The 21,524-nt window shown below is 45.2% G+C and overlaps 1 protein-coding gene and 1 pseudogene across 1 annotated transcript in view; one reads left to right on the top strand and one right to left on the bottom strand.

Moving 5' to 3' along the window:
• Positions 1-21,524, top strand: part of LOC149747551 (coiled-coil domain-containing protein 60-like) — a 55,252-nt gene that overhangs the window by 10,868 nt on the left and 22,860 nt on the right. The window lies entirely within an intron of this gene.
• Positions 8,588-10,963, bottom strand: LOC111186864 (heterogeneous nuclear ribonucleoprotein A1-like; annotated as a pseudogene).

Below are 21,524 nucleotides of genomic sequence, written 5' to 3'. Positions count from 1 at the left end.
ATTAATCCAAAATGAGGGAGGGAGTGTAAGAGACCAGCAGGAGAACAAACCTCACTCAAATCCCTTCATAAATGAGGCTGATCTTAATCAGTGAATTTAAACAGTTGAAAAATTGTTGTTGACCTCTGACATTAACTGATGGTTCTCAATGGCTTCTGCGTCTCATCACACTACACCCAGGACCTCCACATCCGTAGCCTATAGCCCAGAACTTCTTCATTTCAAAGTTTAAGCCTGATTCTTCCCACTGCCCCCTCCTCAGACTTGAGACTTGCCTCAAAGCCGCAGAATTGTTTAACATCATGGATTTATATGCTGGTCAATACTTTGGAATGCAGGCACAGTTAAGCCTTCTGAATGGTACCTTATGAATCATTCAAAGAAGACCTTAGTTCCCCCACATTACATCATCCCCATGCCCTGCAGCCAGCGGGTGGACACTAATGAGTTCCCAGCATGTTCCATGAAGGAAAGGGCTTGGCCCCGCGTCCTTAGCCCAGAAATGATCAACACAGCCGCACACCCAAAGGGTAGGTCACTGCTGTGGGCTGGAAGAACCTGGCTCGAGTTAATTGCATTTTTATCATCTTGAACGTGACCCAGAGGCTGTACCTACTTTTTCTTTGTTACTGGTATCTTCGTGTGTCTTTGGCACCTCTAGTTAACTATAGTTCTAGGGCAAGTTTTCTTCTCTGCTTTTCTTGTACCACTTTCCACTGAGGGTGGATATCTTTGTCTAATTTCTCTCGTTACGGCTATGGCTGCCTCAGAGGATCCCACATTAAAAAGGAACTCAACTAGAAGACCATGTTTTCAAATTTAAGCATCAAAATATCTTGAACCCTTGAACCTTTTGTTACATAAAGGTTTGCACAAAACTCTGTTTTCTGAAATCCTTTCCCAGATGACAGGCAGTGTTCTCAGGCTTATAGCCAGGCTTGGAGGGTTCACACGGTATAGTTGAAAGTGCACTGGCTTTGGAGTCAGCTGTGGCTTCAAATATGAACTCGAGCAGTTATTACCTGGGTGGCCATGAACGAATCAGTTCACTTCTGTAGAGCTGGGTTTCTTTATCTGTGGGATGCGTTGCAGGGATAAGAAGTCTGCTCCACACAGTTGTTGGGATTTGCGGGGGTGGATATGGGTGAAGAATGTAGGAGTAGATCGATAAAAGGTAGTTGTTGTTGTCTTTAAGCTGGTTGTCCTGAGACTGTCCGCAGATATTCAAGGGCAGCAATGAAAGGCATGAGCTTTGGAAGCAAAGAAACCCCGTCCTGTCACTCATCAGCTGAGTGACCTCAGCCTGGTCATTTTACTTCTCTAAACCTACTTCTCATCTGTAGAATGGAATCAGTGCCTTCTTTCAAGGATTTTTCTGGTGAGGACGAAATGAGACAATGTGCGTAAGATCTCCTGTTCTGCTTCACTTCCTTCCCTTTGCTCCTCCAGTGACCTGAAAACAGAGGCAAGACCAAGGGACTCAGAGTCTCACCATGTGTGACAAGCTAGAAGACCTCAGTGGTCTTGGACCATGCAAAAACATGCTCCTTACCATTTCAGGGGAAGCCTGCATAGTACAGACAATATATGCTTCTCTCCTGTGGGCAAAAAAAATGATTTAACTCAGTTCTGCACTACCCTACAAAACTTTTAGGTAAATAGGTCCTAAGGTGAATTTACCTTATTGATTAAATGTGTGTGTGTGCACGCAAGCATGTGTGTGTGTGTGTGTGTGTGTGTGTGTTTAAGAGACAGAGGAAGAAAAAGAGACGGTCTGTTATCTAAAACAAAGACCTCACACTATATTTGGCTTCCCCAGAGCTGGGAGGGAACGGAGGGGATATTATCCAGGTCAGAGTTTGTTTCATTTGCATCCCTTATTTTTTTTTTTACCAGAGGGAGAGTCTATATCAGCTACATTCAGAGAGGAAATGCCAGGAGATAAAATACTGACAATGAGTGACAACTGTTACTCTTCCATCATTTTCAGTATCACTGCAGTAATGCTGACCTCAGTCCCCCCAAACCACGAGCAGAGGGAGCTAATGGTTTTAGGAGACACCCTGGATTTTAGTTCTTGAAGAGAACAAGTCACCTTCTCCAAAGTTTCCCCTTGTATGTTGAGCTGAGCACCCATCCTACAAGATGCACTATGAAGAAAAGTGTTCTGTGGTCACATATGTTTGGAAAATGCTGTGAGCTATATCCCCACCTCAGAGATTCCCAATTCACAGTAGAATTTCAAAGTTCTGTAAAGTTCTGTAGTAAAGGAGTCTACTTAAACGCACATAGCTTAGCATTGGCTAATTTTTAAACCATGGACTTCCATTTCTGGCTTCGTGGCAGATTAGGCACCGTGAATGAGGGAAAACAACTAGATGAAAGTCTGGGTATAAAATCCACTGATGTTTAGTATGTGTCGCAGGGTGGGTCGCTGGGGAAGCAGCCTCCGATGGAGGCTTGTGTGCCGTGGTCTATTGGGGGGTGCTGTCAGGCAGTGGGGACACAGGATGGCGCAGCGTCGCCGGTGGGTGACACAGGAGTCCACACCACTGCTCATGCACCTTAAGTGTGCCCTCTGACCCTGCTCGTGCCTGATTCCAGGCGTACCACTTCCATCTTATGATGGGTTATAACTGGGATCATAACTGTGTCACAGGGAATGTTACAGGTGCCAAGAGGCTCTCTAGCTTTCACGCTTCACCCTGAATCGGTGATTACCCACGCTCACTCTTTTATTACCTTCTCCGGTGCACCAGTAGACCCCGCACAACAGCCATCTAGCTCCACAGCCTTTGTTACCGTCCCCTCCTCCAGACTCTCAACAGCTTGAGATGCTGCACCAGCCCGTGCAGCGCCTCCCGCGGGTGTCTGGTCCCGTCTTCCCCGCTGAGAGTGCTGACAGGTGCTCTTTCCACAACCTACCAGGGCCACTCGCTACTGCACCTACTGCCGGAGACGGGGTGGGTGGCTTGCTGGCCCGTGTTTAGCGCCCCACTCTTCAGTGGGGGAAAAAATCTTGATATGTTGTATTTACTCATTTTTGTGGTGTAAATACTCCCGCCATAGCCAGCCGCAAGCTACTCATGTGATGGCACTGAATGTGTGGTTGGGAAGAGATGTCCACAGTCCACGCTCACAAGCTGGTGTGGCTTGGCTCAGCAAGCCACTGGATCAGGTCCTCATTGCCAGATGGATGGTGGTTAATCCAGCTCCAAAATTCCATCTTTTTTTTTGGAGATTATATTCCATTATAGGCTATTACAAGATATTGGGTAAAATTCCCTGTGCTATACAGTAAATCCTTGTTGTTTATCTACTTTATGTATAGTAGTGTCTATCTGTTAATCCCATGTGCCTAATTTGTCCCTCCCTCCCCTCCCATTCCCCTTTGGTAACCCTAAGTTTGTTTTCTGTGTCTATGAGTCTGTTTCTGTTTTGTATATAGATTCATTTGTAGTATTTGTTAGATTCCACATATGTGATATCATATAGTATTTTCTTCCTCTGTCTGACTTATTTCACTAAGCATAATATTCTCTAGGCCCATCCATGTTGCTGCAAATGGTAATATTCCATTCTTTTTTACAGCTGAGTAATATTCCATTGTATATATGTACCACATTTTTTAAGCCAATTCATTAATGAGCACTTGGGTTGCTTCTGTGTCTTGGCTGTTGTAACTAGTGTTGTTGTGAACATTGGGGTGAATGTGTCTTTTCAAATTAGAGTTTTCATTTTTTCCAGATACACACCCAGTAGTGGAATTGCTGGGTCATATGATAGATCTATTTTTAGTATTTTGTAAGGAACCTCGGTACTGTTTTCTGTAGTGGCTGCACCAATTTATATTCCCACCAACAGTGGAGGAGGGTTTCCTTTTCTCCACACCCTCTCCACCATTTATTATTTGTAGACTTTTTGATGATGGCCATTCTGACGGGTGTGAGGCGATACCTCATTCTAGCTTTCATTTGCATTTCTATAATAATTAGTGATGTTGAATATTTTATATGCCTGTTGACCATCCGGATGTATTCTTTGGAGAAATGTCTATTTAGGTCTTCTGCCCATTTCTGATTGGGTTATTTGCTTTTTTGATACTGAGTTGTATGAGCTGTTTGTATATTTTGGATATTAACCCCTTGTCAGTGGCGTCGTTTGCAAATCTTTTCTCCCGTTCTGCAAGTTGTCCATTTGTTTTGTTGATGGTTTTCTTTGCTGTGCAGAAGCTTACAAGTTTGATTAGGTCCCATTTGTTTACTTTTGCTTTTATTTCTATTGCCTTGGGAGACTGATCCAAGATCCCATTTTGGAGTCTACTTCTGAGGATCACTCTTGCACCTAACTGCTGTAGGTCAGTTTCCCTGGGACAGAGGCTGAGATGGAGATTTTCGTGCAGGTTGTTCATTGGGAAGTGCTCTTAGGAGCAACACCTGTAAGCAAGTAAGGGCAGCAGGATGGGCAGAGGGAGAAGTTGAGCTAAGAAGCAATCACAGCGCAAACTTCAGATGATCCCGCAGGGAGCTCTGGAGCTGGGATGGCCATTCTGAGATAGCCCAGCTTTAGAGGCAAGAGGACCAGACCTTTGTTCTTGGAGGAACCAGTTGCTGAATGCAGGTTTCCTCTAAGGAGGGGCATACCCTTTATTGAAGCAGCTCCTTTTATTTGATGACAGATCCCGGGAAAGAACTCAGCTATGAGCCCTCAGCAGACACCAGCACCTGGAGAAATGGGGGCCGCTGTCTGGAAGGGGGATTCTGGGTGGCCTACCCCAGCATCCCCTGGAATATGTGTCCAGGAATAAAAGCTTGAATAACAAGCAGAGAGAGGTTATGAAAACACAACTGAACTGACAGTGGAACGTTTTGTCCTCATGCACAGCCATCCTAAATTAACATCCCACAGATGTGGCAGCATTGACTACCACAGTCAGTTTGGGAATTGATCATCTAGCCTAAGGCCCCCATGTCCCAGGTGAGGAAACCATAGCCCAGAGATAGGAATTGCCTTGTCCAAGATCACAGGATGTGTTAGTAGCAGAGCTGGAACTCACATCTACTCTAGGGCCTTTGTTCCATGTTGTACTTCTTGCTTAATGTGTATAATTTTGCAATTTTGTTTAGTTATTTGAATAATGGCCATTTCCACCACTAGATTAAAGGCTCCCTAACAACAATTGTGAGCCTTTCTCACAAATATATTGTCAGTGTCCAGCACAGTGTCTGGAATGTACTTGGTGTTTATAAATACTTTTGTTGAATGAATGAATGCATGTTTCAGAATCCCTCTGGCTTTCTTTTTAGGCATCAGTCTGAGGGGACAGGGGGAATGGAAGGTGGCGGGATGCATCCTGAAAAGATCAGGGGCCCGGGCTGAGCCACGAGGAAACCTAGCTCAGAGCAGTAAGCACAGACCCGTCATGTGAGTCCGTGCAGGCTTTGAGCCAGACTGCTGGGGTTCAAATTCCAGCTCTGTGGCTTACAAGCCACATAGTGGAGAACAGCCTTCCTAATTTCTCTGATGCCCCAGAGTAGAGACTGCAAAAATACTTTCTTCCTCTCTCAGGGACCTTGTGAGGATTAAATGAGTTAATAAAGCACTCAGAACAGTGCCTGACACATGGTAAATACTTGATAAATGGTAGCTGCGTGTGTTACATCCTTCATGTTCCCCAAGTGACTGTAGCTATTGTGCAGTATGACTATGATCCCATGGATCTCTCCCTGGCCCCCGTCATGGGGCTACAGGCAGAGCTCAGCACGAGATCCCAGATTCTGAACCTCAAAGGTCCGTGCTTAAGGGACCATTGGAGCAAATCTGATGGCGGGTAGGAGCGGGGAGTGAGGATGGAGAGTTTGTAAGTGGAGGCTGTGCAAATGCAGCTGTTAGTGCTGGATTTTCATGTTAATTTGAAATCTCTTCCTATTGGGATTGTTCAACAAGCCATTATTCTAATGGATGTCACCACAGACTGTACAATAAAGCACTAACCCACCACTTAGCGCAAATGCTGCCTGCGTTAAGCCCTGTAATTTTTTTTGAACTTTTTATTGAAATATAACACAACACAGGAAAGCGCACAAATCGTTAAGCCTACAGCTCAATAAACTTTCACAAGATGAACACACCCCTGGAAGCCACACCCCATCAAGAAAAGGAACATTACCAGGCCCCTCGGAAACCTCCTTGCGGCCCTTCCAGTCACTATCTCACCCCAAAGAAAATCACTCTCCCGACTTCTAGGACTTACATTTAGTATCCCCTGTTTTCAACGTTGCGTAAGTGAAATTGTACGGTTGGCACTCTTATCGTATCTGTTTGTTTGTTTGTTTGTTTTCCATTGGACATTGTGTTTCTGAGATTTATCCACACTGCCTCACAGAGTTGGGGTTTGTAATCCTTCAGTTTCTGGGCAGTTTCCATTGTGTGAAGGTAGCATAACATACTCGTTCTGGGATTGATGGGCATTTGGGTGGTTACCACTTTAGGGCTATTAGGAAGAGAGCTGCTATGAACATTCTTATGCATGTTTTTGGCTGAACGTGTGTATGCATTTCTGTTGGGAACATACCTAAAAGTGGAAATGTTGGCTCTCAGAGCTTGTGTAGGCTCAGCTGTAGTCAATACTGCCAAACAGTTTCCTGAGCCCTATATTTTAAAGAACTTCTAAAAATACACAAATAAGATGGTTTAGAAAAACTGGAAAATATGGAGAAGTAGATATTAATAAGTAATAGAACCACACTCAATTACATCACCTAGGAATCATCCCTATTCATATTTTGGTATGTCAACTTTTATCAGTATTTTTATATATACATGTGTATTTTTTTACAAAAAAAAAAATAGAACCATCTTGCATATTCCATTTGCTAACCTGATTTTTTATTTAGCAATAGATTATGAACATCTTACATGTCAATAAATGCACATCCACAATTTCATTTTTTAAACGTTTTAGTATGAAAATATTCAAGTATCTGTATTTGAACAGAACAATACAATGAACTTCTGTGTACCCATTGCTCAGATCAATGATTATCAACTTATAGTCAATCTTGTTTCATTTACGCATCATCCTCCCCTATTATTTTGAAGCGTTTATCATTTTATCCGTAAATATTCAAACAACTATCTAGGAGAAGGACTAGAGAATGCTAGAGAAGAAGAGAAGGACTCTTTTTAAAACCATAACCACAGTAATATTATCACATCTAAAACAAATAGCAATGTCTTTAATATCAAATATTCACTCAAATACAACCATCTTAATGGTTGTATAATATTCCAGTGTAAGAATGTAGCATAATTTATCTAACCAATTTCCTATCATTGGACTTCTTGGTTGTTTTTGATTTGTTCTCCTGTTATATAAACAGTGCTTAGATGGACATCTTCGGAGTTACATCATTCTAATACTCTAGTTCCATAAGATAAATTCCTAGGGCATGCAGCTTTAAGGTTCTTGACCCTTAGCTGAAGTCCTCTAGATTTATACTGGGTTTCAGTTGCTGAAAAGAGCTAGTTCATAAATGCTTGAAACAAATGAGCTTTTCCCATAAGAAATGAAAGCAAAGCAAAAAAAAAAACAGGGTGTAAGAGGTTGACAATACCTCAGACATGACTTTTTGCCCTTTTCACCTTAGCATAGTCATCAGAAGGAAAAGAGCAGTTTATGGAGAGCAAAATGAAAACAAAAAATGGTCATGAAACAAACCCTCCCCCCAAGTTTACTGGCAATGTCCAACGGACCCATAGGCAGACCCAATCTGCATCTGCGAGATCATTTCTCTTCCCCAGGATTCTTCACATAAAATCTTTGTCTTACTCAGTACACCCTTTAATCCCAGCCCCTCCACAAGTGATTGTTCTGATGGCTTTCACTCAGATGAGCCCATTGCCAAAGACTATAATCCATTCACCTTTATCAATGCAAGGGAAAACTTCCATTTGTTCTCTACAGACTATAGCCTTTGACCTCGTCTTCTTCTGGATCTTCTCCGTAATATTAACTGACGCTTTGCAGTTATGATTTCACTTAAAAGTAAAATAAAATTATATTACAAAGTCAGAAACCTCACAGGTTCGCCAAGCGCATCTCCGAGAACCTGTACGGTGCCCAGGAGCAACACTTAGGATGCCAGACCAAGAACCAGCCTGCAGCCCACTGTGAGAAAAGTGACGCTCGGTCATTGGTCCAGCCCACGACCCACAGGAGTACAAAGCAATAATAACAATAAGACAGCAGGCAGTTCAAACCCTGTTATTCCAAAATTAATGCTTGTAAGTATATTTCAACAGGCATACATTTCCTCATGGCTCTACTCCAGAAGTGCATAAGAACAAGAATCATCTTTAAAACCAGTTTTCCAGTCACCTACCCCTCCCCTGATCTACTGTATTGACAGGTAGTATATCATGGCTTTTGGAACCAGCCTGAATCCCGGCTCCACCACTGACAAACTGTTTGAATATAGGCAAGCTACCTAATCTCTCTGAATCTCATTGCCCTCCTCTGTAAAATGAGGATAATAATAAAACTTCGTTGTGAAGGGTAAATGAGTTAAGATGCATATGTCTGGCACTTGGATTGCATGTGTTAAACACACGTACAAGAAACACAGTATTCCTGATGGCTGGTGTTTATACCTCATTCCAGCCGCTTGACCATGCCACTGGGATTCTGTCCATTCCTTTTTTTTTTTGAAAGAAGACGCGTTTATTCAGCATCATGATCAGACTATTACATTTAGCAATCAACAGCCTGGGCGCAAAAAAAAACACTACATTAAAACCCTTTGTTGGAATGCTTTACACTTTCCACAGAACAGAAACTAAAATAACCTGTTATACACTTAGTCACAAATATAGTTTCTTTTGCCCGTACACATGAGTATTGTCTAAAACATGTCTTCTTTGTAGCAGCTAGGCCCTGCCAGCACTGTGCTTGGCTGAGTTCACAAATCTGTTGTAAACTGCAGCTTCCCTGTCACTTCTCTGGCTCCCCTCTCCTGCTGAGCTTTGTTTCCTGGCAGTAATCAAAACCTCCTGCCACTGCCGTAGCTCCTGCTGCTGCTGGAACCGCCACAGCCACCTTGGTTTCGGGGTTTGGCAAAGTATTGGCCTCCGCCACCGTAGGGGCCAGAACTTCTGCCTCCAAAGTTTCCTCCTTTCATGAGTCAAAAATTTGAAGATTGATTGTTGTAACTGCCAAAATCGTTGTAGCTTCCACCACCTCCAAAATGGCTTCCATCGTTACCAAATCCATTATAGCCATTTCCACTGCCACCATAGCCACCGCCACCGCGGCTGCCACCAAAGCCACCTCGGCCGCTGAAGTCTCCTCCATGACCAAAGTTGTCACTCCCACCAAAACCCCCTCCACGACCACCACCAAAGCTTCCAGAACCACTTCAACCCCTTTGGCTGGATGAGGCACTAGCCATCTCTCGCTTAGATAGGGCTTTCCTGACTTCACAGTTGTGGCCATTCAGAGTGTGGTATTTCTGAATGACAGTCTTGTCTACGGAGTCATGGTCATCAAAGGTTATGAAAGCAAAGCCTCTCCTTTTGCCACTGCCTCGGTCAGTCACGATTTCAATCACTTCAGTTTTCCCATACTGTTCAAAATAATCTCTTAGGTGATGTTTGACAGTGTCTTCTTTAATGCCACCAACAAAAATCTTTTTCACAGTTAAGTGGGCACCAGGTCTTTGAGAATCTTCCCTTGAGACGGCCCTCTTTGGTTCCACAGCTCTCCCATCCACCTCGTGTGGCCTTGCATTCATGGCCGCATCCACGTCCTCCACAGTGGCTTATGTGACAACCCCGAAGCCCCGGGAGCACCTGGTGTTTGGATCACTCAACACCACACAGTCTGTGAGCGCTCCCCACTGCTCACAATGGCTCCTCAGACTGTCGTCGGTTGTTTCAAAGTTCAAACCTCCGATGAAGAGCTTCCGCATCTGTTCGGGCTCTTTGGGTGACTCTGACTTAGACATGATGGCAGTGGAGACGGGGGGAGACGTCAACGATGCTTACTTGGCGGCGTCCACGGGCAGAAGAGCTGTCCATTCTTTAGGAGAGATTTTCTTATCACCTGTGCGGGGACCCAGAGTTTTCTCATTCCTATCTGATTGGAAGGAAAGTCAAATGCTGGAGAGCATACAACTAAGAAGCTTAGGGTGCTGTAGTTTGTCCTTTGCCTTGAGAGACAAAGAGCTAGATACTTTTCAGACATTGTTTTTAAGATTAAATTAGTACACAGAAAGCATTTAGAATATGAGCAGCTGCATCATAAGGACCATCTCTTTTGTAACATAGGCTACAAATTTAAGTCACACTTCTTATATTTTTCCAGCTAGCCATAGGAGCCATCACATGAATTTTTCACAGGAAGTCAAATGTCTCCCTCTAGGAGCTTCACCTCCCCCTTGAAATGTCTAATGAATAGCTTTATTGGTTACCTTCCACACCCAGAGGTGGAGGGAGAAAATTGGTGCTGTGTCCTCCATTGCCCCTCACTGCCACAACGTGTCGCTGTCGAGAACAGGTCCTCCAAGCTCTTAGAGACCGTACTAGCCGTTCTTCCTGACGTCTCACTGATCCACACCATCATAGCTCTCAAATCCCATAGGGTTTGATTAGGAACCTTCCCCCAGACAATCAGGGCTACCTGCATGTGAGAGGTTACCTTTAGGGGCTCCAAGATGCCTTTTCCCTGATCAGTCTGAGGGAAGCCACCCTAGTGTATAACCGTAGAGGTTTTCTGGGCTTTTTCTTGTTGAAAAACTTACAGAGAGATGAGCCAATTTTTTTTTTCCTATTGAGCAGCCCAGATACGTCACATAAATCATTTCAATAGATGGACAGTAATGTGGAATGAGACATTTTCCCAAAGTCAGACCTCATCACAGCAGAACACTGCCATCTCCCTTGGGATTAGAAGGACCCCTTACAAACTTACTTACCTGGACTTTATCTCCCCAAAATTTCCCATGGAAATGAGAACAAAGCAAGAATGCTTGCAGAAGCACTTTTCTGCCCTGAACTTCAAGAAAATGCAGGACAGTCAGATCAAACAGGCTGAGAAGTGCCGAGAATGATGTTTCAGCAAGTTCCCTTAGGTTGCATATGAGGCAGACAGACGGAGTTTTGAGGGTCAGGAAATTCTGACTGTTTTGGCGCTGCTCTGTCAGGCCCATGGGTACCATTTAAGGAAAACGCATGTCCTGGCCCTTCAGCACATCTGACTGTGTGTTTAGCTTTAGGAGTCGTTCTGGGTCAGATTAGCTCCAAACAAGAGTTTCCTGGCAGAATGTGTGTGCAAAGTAAAAGAAACCAATTAGAACATTGCTTTGCAAGACAATCTTTAAATCAGAAGAGCTTATTTGGGAATCCATTAAATAAAGCCAAATCCAAACAACTAGTTAAGGCAAGAATCTGAATCTCCATCCCTGCCCTGAAACAGCCCAAAATGCACATTAGCTAAAAAGCAACCTTTAGATCCAGTGAACTTTCTCTGAAGGTCTCCTACTACCCATGCAAGGACAGGGGTGGGGAAAGGAGTGGTATATGTTCAGCACAGGGCTGCCCCTTTGCACAGTTCCAGGGGCTACCATTCGCAATGTATGTTTCAGAGTGAATGGCACCCCCAAAAAACTCAGTTTGTAGAATACAGTGTTAATAGTGGCCCTGAGGTTGTACAATTGAACAGCACTTTATTGATAGTTATACAAAGATAAAAATAAGAGCTTAAAGAGCTCTCAGACCCTGGGGCCTGGGAGCGGGGAAGTGTTGGAGAAGGGATCACAGGCCAAATTATTGGTAAGAGTGTCTATGGTGTTTTGTAGACTAGATACCGCCCTAAAAAGAGTGTGTTTGGACTCATTTACCTTTTCCCTGCAATACCTCTGTGGTTCTTTGAGTTTACACCCTTACGAAGTGTTTGGTCTAGAAAAGTGACTAGGAAATGACCAGGTAAAAAGGATATAGAGTTGGGGGAGGGATCCCTGGCAGGGAAAACAACACGATCGCAGCCAGGACAGGACCTGGAAGGTTGGGTGACTGTAGACACCTTTTGCTAAGTTCCTGCTCTGTCTCAGACACTGGGCTAGGGATTGATGTAAGGTCATCTCAAATGTGAGAGGAAGATGAGAGTTTAATCCTGGGATCAGGTAGTAAACAGAACATCTTTCAAACTGAGGCAGCTCAACAGACCCTGGGTAAATGGGGGCCGGGGTGGGGGTGGGGGCTGACCGTGGTCCTGAACAGAGGTTTTGCATCTTCCGGGATCTCTCTCAATGTCCCATGACAAAGACAAGCTGTGGCAGACAGCCGCCCCACGTCCAGGAGGCCGTCAGAAGCTGCCCCTCCTGGCGGCAGGCAAGACCCAAGTTGTGAATTGAGAAGGGAAGCCTTTCACCACACACTGCCCCCAGCAACTGCACAGCGCCTCAGACCCCTGCAATTTCCCCTCATAGTGACACTTAGCGAAGAAGCTGTTGTGAATTCCTGAGCAGTTCTTGTTCTCCAGCAGGTAATCCCCACCATCAATCAAGCAGAAGAACACGGGTCGAAAGCTCACAGGCTTGTGGTCTTGTGCCTGATTCTATCGTCTGTTGTCTGTTTCAAAATTGTAAGCCGGTGGTTCTCTGGAGATGGCCAGTGTGCTCCAGAAAAAGCCTGTTTCTCTGCTGATGCATGTTTTCTGTCCACACTGGCTGGTCCATGAACAATCCTTCCATCCCATTTAGTCATTGAGCACAATAGGTAGTAATGAGCATTGTAGGGTGGGGCTTACATTCTTTAAAAAACAAAAAAAATACTCAACCAGTTTATCTCAGAACCGAAAACTGATTGCCGAACTGCCTCCAAATGGTATACTTTTTTTTTTTTCAGGTGGGGTAAGTTTCTGTGTGTTGGTGGATGGCAGGAGAGGGCAGTGGTTAGGAAAACTACTATATATAAAATAGATAAGCTTCAAGGATATATTTTACAGCGTGGGGAAATACAGCCATTATTTTATAATGACTTTAAGTGGAGTATAATCTATAAAACTACGTAGTCATTATGTTATATACCAGAGACTAATATAAAATTGTAAATCAACTATACTTAAAAAAAAGAAAGAAAAAAAAAAGTCGGTGACTCCTAGATTCAGACAGACCAGAGTGGAAGTCCTGGCTTTGCCACCTTCTCATTGTGTGACTTTAGGTAGGTGGCTTCATTTCTGTGAACCTCAGTTTCTCTGCCTTTGAAATTATCGTACCTGCCTTGCAGGGCTGTCGTAGGGATTAAATGAGATAATACGTGTGAGGCCTTAGGGCCCTGCCTGACACTCAGAAAGTGCTTTGTAGGTAATGGCTATCATTAGGATAATTTTCAAAGCCTAATCCTCCCCAGGGTTTTTGTACTCAAGGATAGTTAGCTTCTTCCACACCCCCTCCAAGTTCTAATTTGCTTCTAAATACGATGGGGTAAATAGACAAAAGGCGGGGTGGGGAAGTGAGGGGAGCAGCAAGAGGCACATTACACTCCTTCACAGGCCGACATGCCAATCTCCCCTTCCCGAGGAGGTTCAGAACTCCTCATCGCAGTTGCCTAGAAACCGGAGCTATGGGGGCTTCTGCTCCCTTCCAGAAATCGCCCTAATTGGGATGCATATGGAACGGTTTGTTGACACTTGGCGGGTTTTTATTCTTCCCCTTCCAGAAGAGATCTTCCTCTTCCAGAAGAGATGCATACATCTCTCATACAAATGCTGACTCACATTAATTACAGAGTAGCCCTGGGCCAAGGCACCTTTTAACCACAGAGGAGCCATGGGGACGGCAGCCTTGCTCAGCATCCTCTGACAAAATGACCATTTTAGGTTGCTGTCACTGTGCTTACATTTCAAGATGTTTACAAGGCCTGAGATGGATTTTGGAGGAGGATGGTGTGTGAGAACAAGGGTGTGTGTGTGTGTGTGTGTGTGTGTGTGTGTGAATCGTGAGGTCACAAAAGCTTGGAAAGTCCGTGAACTTGTGCCATCAGTCAAAGCACAACGTATGCCTATTGTGTAACCTGGTATTAAGGGCTGGATCTGTGTTCCTTTGAGGGGTTTAAGCACCGCTCGTGGTCACTGGGCACAAGGCAGGTCAGAGACCACATTACAAGCTAAAGAAATCACTTTCCCGAGAGGCACACGGGGAGCCTGTTTCGTTTGATCACTTCTTCCAGAACACCGCTATAGTCTAGTTCCCAGATGGAAAAAAAAATAAATTTCAAAGGCGTCCATTCACCTCTATCCTGTTCGGATGATTCAGCTTCTGCACGGGCGGTTCTGTACGCCCACTCCACCCAAAGAGAACGCGAGCCGTGCCGCACCAGAGTAGGGTTGCGCCATTGGTACGTGCCCCAGAGGAGGCGTGTATTTAATTCAGATTAGAGATGCAAGGATTTCAAATGGTTAGTTATTCAGGCAACAGATATTTTCTGAGGACTCCCCATGTGCTGGTTCTGGGGACACAGAAAAGATTTCGAAATTGTCCCTGCCCTCTGGGAGCTCCGTCTGGTGGTGGGGGTAGGAGGAGGGCGTGCGTGGACAGAAACAAGTCAACCGGCAGTTGAGGGCAGCACATACCAGACAGAGGTGCCTGCTCCAGCACGGGAAAAGCAGAGGCAACTTCCACACAGGGTGGGGTTTATACCTGAGTAAGTTCTAAAATATGAGTAGAAGTTAGCCAGGTGAAGAAGAAGAAAGGGCATTCCAAGCAGAGGGACAAATGCACGAGATGAGGCGGAGCATGGCTGTGCAGCACGATGGTGTTGCTAGAGCATTAGGGGGCAAGGAGGAGGCTAAGGTGGTGTGACAGATCCAGCTCGCGCAGAGCCCTGGACGCTGTACTGGGAAGCCTGGAGACGATGTGCAACATAGGAAAGGATTGGAGAGGAAAAGAGTTCCAAGGTAGGGAGGCCAGTGAAGAGGGAACGGCGGGGGAAAGGCAACGGCAGCCTGATTTCAGGGCATGGCATCCAGGATGGAAAACTTTTGTTCCTTAGCCCCTCAGAAGTGTACAGCCCTGAGACAAAGCAGGGTGGAGCCAGGCCAGATGGTGGGGAGCTGCGAGGACAGCGGAGTGGTGCACTCTCCCTAGGATGTGCATCTTCACGTTTCAGAAGCTGACTCTGTTGCCTGGTGGAGGACCAAAACATCAGGGGAGCAGTGCTAAGAGGCAAGAACATTTGAGTAATTACGTTGCCAAGACTTTTGGACTCCAAACCCCCAGCCAAACACGTCATGCCTTTTTCAATTCCTTGAGTGGTGCCTAAGGTGGCAGAGGGTTTAGCAGAGAGCGCATAGAGATTCACAGAGGTACAGCTTTTTTTGCATCTTAATTTTACTCGTCACTAACTTACCTGTGTGTGTACCCAGTTGTGCTTTGTTGTACAGATTGTACTCTGACTTTCTAAAAAATGCTTTCACATCTAGTTCCTCATTTTTCATCTTTCACAAGTCAGATAAGATAATACTATCTCAAAAAGACAGATGAGGAAGACAGGCTCAGGCCTGGATACGAGTCCAGACTCCACGGCACCCCGTCTGGGTGACCTTGCATAAGTCACCGAACCTCTCTGTACTTCAGTTTCCTCACTGTGAGATGGGGCGGTTAAGACTGCTAATTGCTGCCTTGGAGAATTGTTTTAGAAGTTAGAGAGATTAGTAACTTTAAAGCCTTTTCATAGTTATTGCCACGTGGTAATTATTGATGTTCTCATGGTGATGGCGGCCGTGATAGAGGCAGTGGGGTGATGGCTATCCCTAAATCAGTAGGCTAACTATTCTGCCTAAATCACACAGCCAGTTAGTTGTTGGTAGAATTAGAATTAGAACCTGGCTTCCTAACTGACCTTAATGTCCCACTTTCGCCCAAACCCGTCGGCCTCGTGACCATCGCCTGTCCTCAGCGGGTCTCCCAGGCTGGTGTGGGCTCCTTACATTCTTCTTTCCATCTCTTTCTCCTCCTCTTTTACCTCTTTGTCTTCCTTTCCTGCTTTCTTCATTTTCTTTTTCTTTTTTTTTTTTTTTTTTTTTTTTTTTGCGGTACGCGGGCCTCTCACTGTTGTGGCCTCTCCCGTTGCGGAGCACAGGCTCCGGACACACAGGCTCAGCGGCCATGGCTCACGGGCCCAGCCGCTCTGCGGCATGTGGGATCTTCCCGGACCGGGGCACGAACCTGCGTCCCCTGCATCGGCAGGCGGACCCTCAACCCCTGCGCCACCAGGGAAACCCCTTCATTTTCTTTAGTGAAGGTCTGAGATAGAGGTTAAATAAAGGAAGAACCCAGAAAAGAAAACCACTTAAAATAATTAGAAGGTCTCTGCACGTCAATTCTTGTTCAGCAGAGCAGAGGTTAATTCCCTGGCCCTTTAGCTTAATAAATTTCATTACCTAACATGACAACCAAGCACTGATCCTACCACCACTACGTACAGTGGATTCACAGACCTTTATGAATTACTGTGTAATGCAGTTGACCGAACCCCAAAATAATTGTGGTCTAATTAGACTGTTCTTGCCGCTACTCTCAGAGGAGAGAAACTCCTAAGGTTGACACGTGAGCCAAGTGCCGCTTCCCAGAAGCCTGTGGAGGCTCGGAGCCAAACGGCCGTCCTGTGTGCAAAGCAAGAGAGTTGTTGAACAGCAGGTCACTTACAGCTTCATGGAGATGATGATGTTGAAAATAGTGGTGGTTACCATTTACTGAAGATCTCCGATGTGCCAGGCATCATACTAACTGCCTCACGTATATGGTTTCAGCAATATCCTGGGAGGGCATCGATTTATCCCAATGCTACAGACGAGCAGCGTGCATCTCAAAGAGGTAAAAGCGACTCACCCCAAGTCACAGACATTGAGTGGCAAGGAAACGATGAGCAGTTAAACCTAGAAGAGACCTTTTCTAAAACCAGTGCATTTTCCTCATGCAGCACTTTGGAGTCAGGCTACCCGGGTTTAAATTACTAACCTCTGGTCAGACTACTACTTGACCTGTATGAGCCATGCTTTCCTCGACAGCAAAATGAAGAGCACTTCCTTCATAGGGATGGTGTGTGGATGCGAGGAGAGAGCTGCACATCGAGAGCCCAGCTCAGTGCCGCTCAGGTCATCACTGTGCGCCTCCTCCCACCACCCCAGACAGTACCTGCTTCTCTCCAACTGCAGCCACTCCCCTGGGCCCCCAGCCTTCATTCCTTACAGGCTCAGACCCTCCTGTTGTATATTTCCCAGATGTTCAGGCACCCTCAGGGGAGATGCTCCCAGACCTACCTCTCACAGAAGAGTTTCACGCTTCTAAGTTTCCTTGCCTCATTTCCCATGATCCAAAGTAACCTCTCCTAATGTCTTTCCCTAGTCCACAGCCAGTGATTTAGCCAAGATGATGGCATTTCAAACGTGATAATCATGACAGTTTAGTCAAGGAAAAAAGAGACAGAGACAGATACTAAGAGAGATTGTCAGTTGGGGTCTATATTCAACTGCGTAGCAAACAGAGCCCTGAAATTACCATGACTTAAACAAGGTTAAAGGCTTACCTCCCTCACATAAAAGAGATTTCCCTTCTGGAGGAAGTACCCAGATTCCTTCTATCTTTTAATCTACTATGCTTAGTGTTTGCTTCCACCTGCAGGGTTTCCTCATGCTCACACAATGGCTACTGGCACTGCAACCATTGTAGCTAAGTTCCAGGCAGCAGGAAGGAAGAAGAGGAAAAAGGGACCAAAGGGCATATGCCACCCAGCTGTGTTAACCTCCTTTATAGAGTTTTCCCAGAAGTCCCTCCCAACGATTTCCTCTTGTACCTCACTGGCTTGTCCTATCTGCCAGGGCAGCTGGAAAATGTAGTTTTGTTTGTTGTTGTTATGTTTTGTCGACTTTTTATCTAGGAATTTGATGTCCAGGATAATGTGGTCTTTACTAAGGAAGCTCCGGAAATGGAGCTTTGGGAGAAAGGGCGAGAGGTAGGGAAGGAAAACCAGTAAATGCTGACTGCCTGCTCTTTATCAGGCACTGTCTTCAAGGAGTCTGCATTCTAGTGGGAAAAGCAGACAAGGAACTAGGCAGTTGCCATATAGTGTGACGAGTGCAGTGACGGGGAGCACATGGACACAGGGAGCTGTGAGGGCACAGAGGAGGCACTTGACCTAGCCTAGAGCTGGAGGGAAGGAGGGAGTAGCAGTATGGAATGGTCAACAGTTGACAGTTTTTCCCAAGGCCTTGGAATCAGCAAGTGAAAATGGGGAGGAAGTGCTACAGGAAGAGGCAGAATCATAGGATTCTGAGGGGTAGAGAGATACAAATGAATGACTGGATGAGTGGGGTATGTTGCAGGAAGGGGGACCCCTATCCAGGGCCCGAGAGTCGGCTCTTGTCTAACACTTGGAAATGAATCGTCCGAGGAGACACACGTGCTGACAAAGCAAAAGATTTTATGGGGAAGGGGCGCCCGGGTGGAGAGCAGCAGGGTAAGGGATCCCAGGAAGACTGCTCTGCCACGTGGCTCGCAGTCTCAGGTTTTATGGTGATGGGATTAGTTTCTGGGTCAGTCCTTGGCCAATCATTCTGACTCGGGTCCTTCCTGGTGGCGCATGCATCACTCAGCCAAGATGGATTCCAGCGGGGAGGATTCTGGGAGGTTTGTAGGACATATGGACTGGCGTCTCCTTTTGACCTTTCCCGAATTCTTCCGGTGGGTGGTGGCTTGTTAGTTCCGGGTTCCTTACCAGGGCCCCCTGTCCTAAAACGACTCATGCAAATGGTTACTGTGGTGCCTGGCCAGGGTGGGCGGTTTCAGTCAGTGGTTCCCCTAACAGTTAGAGATAAAGCCCAGATCTTAGAGGGACTTATTGCCATGGGAAAAAGTCTGAACTTCATCCTGAGAGCAGTGGGAAGCCACTGAAGGGTTTGGAACACTCTGATGGGAATGAGTCTGCATTTCAGAAAGAGCCCTGTGACAGCCAGGTGGACAATGGATTGAGAAGGAGAAAGACCAGGTAGGAAGCTACTTAGAGTAATAGATGGTTTCTGGCTAGGGTGGTGGCAACAGGAAGTCAGCCTAGTGACATTTAGGAAATAGAGTGTACATCACTTCATTATGAATTAATGAATATGAAGGGGACAAAAGCAATCTCTCCATTTTACAGGTGAAATGAATTGTATTTTGCCACTAAGGTCACTTCTGGATAGCAAAGGAAGACTGGCCTGTGGCCAAAGAAAGACTCTAGGCTGTGCCTTCTTCCGACTCAAACAGCGTCTGCTAGGTGCAGGTGCGCTGTTTGCCCAGACCTCAGAAATGCCACGTGAATTTTGCAAAGGAGCCAGAGAGAATAAAACTGAAGCAGATAAAGCGACTTCTCCCTTGCCAGTCAATTTTGCTGTGTCTTTATCACAGTCTCAGTAGCATCTCTCTTCCATCTGATTAAAAAGAACCCTTGAACTGGGCTGAGTCATTCAGACAGGAGAGAAATCCATCTGAAACTTCTGATCTGAGAGGTGAAATCCTGACTTGGCGGATCTCCCATTGTTAGGCATTACAATTAGCAAATAACCCAGGGAGAGTAAAGAGATGTTCAGATGTGATTTAATAAGAATATAGTTGCAGTAAGCCCTCCGAAGATGTTTGCAGTCCATTGGCTGTATACACAATATGCTACCAGAGCAATCTTTTGTGTATGCAGTTGACCTTTATCTCTGGCAATCTTGTCCTATAAAGAAGAGTGAAATCCTCCATTGCAAATCATTGGCCCTCAGGAAATGGCTTTAATTTGCATGCTGACAAAGATATTAACTTGGGGTGGGGGTGGGGTGTTGATAACGCAACATGTCCTTTTGTCTGAGAGGTAGTTCAGAATCTGTGTCGTGCCTACAGTTGACTGAAGTTCAATTACTGTAATAAATGTATACAGATTTCATCTCAATTGCATTTGCATTTTAATGAATGAGTCTCACCTTCTTGTGGATTTGGCAGCCAGGCAGATTTATTAAGTTATTGTATAAACAGGGCATTCTAATGCGGGAATTTAAATGCAAAATATTTGCTTGGTGCGTTTGAGCTAGGGCTGGGTCATTAATTTGCCTGTAGGGGTTGCCTGAAAATTCAAGAATTTCAGGATAGTGTCTCAGATCCATCCCTCCGTTCCATCACGTTTGCCCTCTCCTCCTCTGAAATCGATATGTCTGGGTGGGCTGACAAAGCAAGACGTGAGCCAGCCAGATGAAATGGGTTCTCCAAGCCTTCAGCCTCCACAATCTGGGAAGAAACTGATTTATTTGCCATTATTGGAAAACAGTAAAATTTGTTAAGTGAAAATTTCCCATGCAGGCAATTCCCTTCTGGGAGAGCAGGACATCCCTGAAATCGGATATTGCCAGGAGTGTTTGTTCATTTTAATGTCATGCTTCCTCCCCCATGGAAGCTCTCCTGGCTTTATAGTCCCATATTTCTTGCAGGCAGAGACAGAAAATGTGAGTGAAAACCAGCTGGATGCAGAGCAATAATACCATTAAAAGTTGTGGTTTTTTTGTTTTTAAGTACATCTGGGCTGTTGATTTTTAACAAAGTGATTTGCGGTGGTTAATCCCATGCCCCCCATAATAGAAAGGTGGAACGTGAATTTCTTTCGCTGCCTGTCAACTCTCCAGTACTCGCAGCTTCCTGCAAGGCCCCTGTGAAGAGCTGGGGCTGTCTGTTTTTTTCCATGTTTCCTTTGGGGCCCTGGGGATGGAGCTGCTGATTCAGGTAATGGGAGACTCATGACAAGCAGAGTGCCCTCAAAGAGTGAGAATGGCTGCTACAGCTGTGCTTGAAGAACTTTCTGAGATGAATTGACTGCTAGTGTGTGTCAAAGTTTTATTTCAAACTTGTAGGAAGGGAATTGGGCTTCTAATAAAGCCAGTTCGAAGATTTCTTTCTGGAAAGAGTATCTTTTAACAGAAGGGAGAGGACAGCTAGACCAGTGCAACTCAAACTTATATGTGTACATGAGTCATCTAGGGGTCCTGTTAAAATGCAGATCCTCATTCAGGAGGTGTGAGGGGGGCCCAAGATTCTGCATTTCTAACAAGCTCCTGTATGTTGCTAATGCTGCTGGTCCAGGGACCACACTTCGAGTAACAAGCAGCTGGATGGCATCACTCAAGAGTAGGATGACCAGTAAAGATTAACAGCCTTGTTACAAGTCTGACAGGCCAGATGTGGGGGTAAATCTAACACCCCAAGAAGGACTCTCAGTCTCATCAGAGAATATCAGAAAATTGCTAGATACTTCTCTGAAGGGGCTGTTAATTACCTTTATGTTCCAAGTTCTGTTCCAGATCATCTTTTCTCAGGTCTGAGGCAATTTCTTTCCTAATGCCATATTTTATATCTAATAGGCACATTTTTTCCCACATTTTAACATCTCTGAACTGGAGATGCAGTGTACAATCATGTCTTAATCGAACTGGCATGGATTTTTCCTTCGTTGTGGTTCATAAA

This window comes from Delphinapterus leucas, chromosome 14 (genome assembly GCF_059928025.1).
Source record: "Delphinapterus leucas isolate spDelLeu-1000000601 "Yukka" chromosome 14, BTC_Dleu_Yukka2, whole genome shotgun sequence".
In the NCBI taxonomy this organism is placed as follows: Eukaryota; Metazoa; Chordata; class Mammalia; order Artiodactyla; family Monodontidae; genus Delphinapterus; species Delphinapterus leucas.
The sequence above is the reverse complement of the archived record's forward strand: the minus strand, read 5'-3'. Positions and strand labels throughout refer to the sequence as shown.